This window comes from Caretta caretta, chromosome 14 (genome assembly GCF_965140235.1).
Source record: "Caretta caretta isolate rCarCar2 chromosome 14, rCarCar1.hap1, whole genome shotgun sequence".
NCBI lineage: Eukaryota > Metazoa > Chordata > Testudines > Cheloniidae > Caretta > Caretta caretta.
The window spans coordinates 46,873,619-46,877,347 of NC_134219.1; the positions used below are offsets into that span (position 1 = coordinate 46,873,619).

General features: G+C 58.8%; 1 long non-coding RNA gene across 1 annotated transcript; it reads right to left on the bottom strand.

Moving 5' to 3' along the window:
- Nucleotides 1-2,590: 2,590 nt before the first annotated feature.
- On the bottom strand, nucleotides 2,591-3,379 carry LOC142069037 (uncharacterized). The gene is made up of 3 exons (XR_012664904.1): nucleotides 3,323-3,379; nucleotides 3,098-3,177; nucleotides 2,591-2,659 (listed from the first exon to the last, which is right to left on the bottom strand). It is a non-coding gene; the product is annotated as an uncharacterized LOC142069037 (long non-coding RNA).
- Between the last annotated feature and the right edge of the window lie 350 nt (nucleotides 3,380-3,729).

Below are 3,729 nucleotides of genomic sequence, written 5' to 3' on the forward strand. Positions count from 1 at the left end.
TAACTCACCCACCCGGGGATCCTCCTTATGCCACGGAGCAATGCAGCCATGTAAGACACTCAAATCACGGCAACTAGCGAGGTTCCAATGTGGGACCTTTAGCACCAGCCTGTCCCACTGGTTGTTGGATGAGGAGCTCTGAGCTGGAAATAAGGAGCGGGCTCTTCTCCTGTCTCCAGGAGGCATCCACTGCAGGGAACCCAGCCAGCCCCACTCCCCGGGCTGTGTCATGCCCTGGCACAGTGCCCTTACCTCCCCCACTCTGGCTGTATTTTTGTAGCCCAAGAGCCTTCTGTCCTGGTGCCAGTCATAGCACCAGAGATCCTCCGCGTCATGTATGGTCAGGCCTGGAAGAGAGAGAGAGAGAGAGAGACTTTTCTCATTCTGGCTGCAGTTTCTGTGTCCTTCCAATCCCATTGGTGGCTCCACAGTGGAGTGGAGAAGACCAGAGGCAGAGAGAGACTTGTCCTCCAGCTGGGGTCAGTCTGAGAGAAATGGTCTGGGGTCCCATTATCCACCTGTGGTCACTCTTAGTCCCCTATTGGGTTCCCTGTCCCAGCTGGGTTCCTTACCCCTCTGTCGGAGCAGCAGCTGGTAGAGCCGGTAAGTCCCCTCCCTGGCCTGCCGGCTGATGTCCTTGTCTGGATCGCTGACAAATAGAGCCAGCTGGGCCACATGGTGCCCCATCTTAGGGAACTCGGCTGAGATCTAATGGAAGGGAGAGGAGAGGGGACTCCATCAGTATTTTCCTCTCAGCTCCCTGTCCCCCCTGGGCCAGAGGGCTCCTTCCCCTTAGCCCCTCCGCAGGAGATGCTGGGGGAGAGGAGCTTGAGATCGACCCTTCATTTGCTCTGCTGCCAAGGGAGCCCGGAGCTGCTTTGGGATGCCAAGCAGGGGTGGAGCATGGTCCCCTTAAAGGCTCAGGGACAACACTGAACCAGGATAAGAAGAACTTGACTCAAGCCGAGCTCAGTCCCTGCTCTGACTCTGCCTCCCCATGAAGAACCCTCCTAAGTCACAGCCCCGGCAGCAGCAGATCCTGCAGACCGCCGGAGCCAGCCCGCCTCCGCCGGGAGCCAGCAAGCTTGGGTCGGAGGTCACTTACGTCAAACTCAGGGAGGGAGGCTGTGTATCTCAGCAGGGCTGTGCTGCTCCTGATGGCCCTGGCTCGCTCCTGGGACACCCTGGACACGACCCAGAAGTTGACATGCTGTGGGGAAAGGAGGCAGGTCAGACTCAGTGGCCAGCTGCACCTGCTTTGCAAATGAGCCCCCCACGCCCTCAGCCCCAGGGGCCTGAGACATTCTGCGCAGGGAGGAATATCTGAGGCCTTGATGGCAGAGCTTTAGAAGGGGATTCTTTCCCCCAGGACGCAGCTTGTACCTTGCAGGTCACAACTTGTCAGCGTCTCTCTAGATTGGGACAATGTTCGGGGTCGGGGCTGGTCCCATCCTCCCAGAACTCCTGATTCCTGAACAGTTCACCAGAAAGGAGACTGAACCCTCGCCCTTCCCTGCTACGCAGATCCTTGGGGGGGTGTAGGGAGTGACTGAGAGCACAATCCCCCCAGGAATTTCAGAGCAGATCAGAGGGAAGGGCTCATTCCCTGGGGTCCTCCTGTTTCTCTAGGAAGGAGCGTGTGCCTCTTGTCTGAGAACCATCTCCCAAATCTCATGGGGTGTGTGTGTTGGAGGGTTGGGGAAGGGTGGGTTTTCAGACTCTCACTCCCCAAGACAGCCAGGAGCCCTGTGGTTCATGCTCCGCAGAACCAGGCAGAGCTCTGGCTTGAAGTCCCAGCTCCTTCCTCTGTCCCTCAAGAAGGAAGGACCTGACACTGCATTGCACTGACCGCCCCAACCAAGGACGGCCCACTGGGGACCCAGCTAGGAGGACAGAGTAGAAAATGGATCTCCCAGGCTCTCCTTACCAGTCCCCCAAAGAGTTCAGGTAAAATGGGGCTCACCTCCAAGATGAAGTGGAGCCTGTCTGTGTCTGGGGACTCTGCCAGCAGATTCCCCAGCATGGCATCCAGGACCTCTGGGATGACTTTCTGCAGAGCCTGCAAAGCATGGGTCAGAGTTAGGGAACCTGGGCCTACACCTGCCACAGGATGGGAAGAGGGGTCTCTGGGAAGCACTGGGGAGACTCCCAAACACATCTCCTGGCCTCTCTCCTTCACATCCCACTGTAGGCAATTCGCAAGAATTGATGACCCCTGGACCTTTGATCCATGAGCTTAGCAGGTCTCTGCACAGGGCCTTGTAGGCAGAAGAGTATGAAACAGCCAAGTTGCTATGGATGGAAGCTGGGCTTCTGGGCAAAACAGGGCTTATGAAAGAAAGAAAGAAAGAAAGAAAGAAAGAAAGAAAGAAAGAAAGAAAGAAAGAAATCCCCCAGAGAGGGGTAATCTCTTCCCTGCTGGAGGGAAGGATCCAACCCTGCAGCTTGTTCCATCTCCGCTACCCCACCCCTAAATCTGGAGCTCCAGCGAATCAAGGGAGCAGGACCGAGGACCACTCTGGAAGAGGAGGAGGATGGAGGAGGAGGAGGTACCTGGATGCCGGTGGTGTCCTTCTCCGTGCCCAGGGTGAAGACGGAGTGAAGGGCAGCTCGCAAGAGGTGGGTCTCTAGGTCTGGCTCCAGGGCAGGTTTCATGGTGCTGGCAAGAGAGAGGAGCTGGTATTAGACTGTGCAGTACGGGGGTGGGACTGTCGCCAACACGGACACCAACCCACAGGGATAGAGGCACAGGCTGGCGAGAATGGAAACTGAGGCACTGAGCTCGGGAATGACAAGGCCAAGACGTCCCAGACAGACAGTGGCAGGACAAGAATAGTTCCTGTTCCCTGGAGCCTGCTGCCCCTCCTGTATCTGAGCCCGGGAATGAGCCCCTCCCCAAGGCCCCTGTCATGTGATGGGAGTGAAAAGAAGAGCCCCGCCAGGAGAGAGTGACCCTTCCCACCCCACCATCTCTGCCAGAGCCGCCACTCTTGGGAGGTGACCTGGGCGGGACAGTGACGGTGACTCCCAGCCTTGGGCCTGAGCAGCACTGGGGTGAGGGGAGCCGGCGGGGTGGGGGGTGGGGCTGTCTCAGTACCAGAGGTTCCCCACTGCAGCCAGGGAGTGGGCGAGGACGGCGCTGGGTGACGAGTCGTCGGGAAGCTCCTCGATGAGCTCCTGTGAGATGCGAAGGAGACAAAGGAGCGTGTGAGATTCAGGCCCGACTGACACCTCCCAGTGAGGAGATGACACAGCCAGTGCCCCACATGGCCAGCGGGATCCCTCTCCTCCCGCCAGCTGCCGTATGGCGTGTCTCACTCACCACGATCCTCTTCACCACAGCCGCCTTGCAGCAGCGCGGCTCCAGCGTGTCCTCCCCTCTCTCCCGTGCAGCCAGACAGGCGGGGTAGATGGCCTGAAGGAACAGGAGCTGCTGCCCCTCATCCTGGACCCACCAGGAGTGGGGTATAGCGAGAGAGAACCTGTTAGCGAGGGACCCTCCTGCCCCACCCACACCAGCTCCAGGGCTCGGGCCTCAATGGGGGATTGTGGGGACCCGCCGATTGTCCAAATCCCCCACCACTGCTACGCAAGCAGGATCAGGAACCGGGACAGTGCCTGTGGGGGGAGACGACCTCGGCTGTTGTGGGACAAACACCCCCATCTGGGGGTCCCACATCATGGATGTAAAAGGGCCCCATTAGGGGTGGTGGATCAGGAGGGACAGGA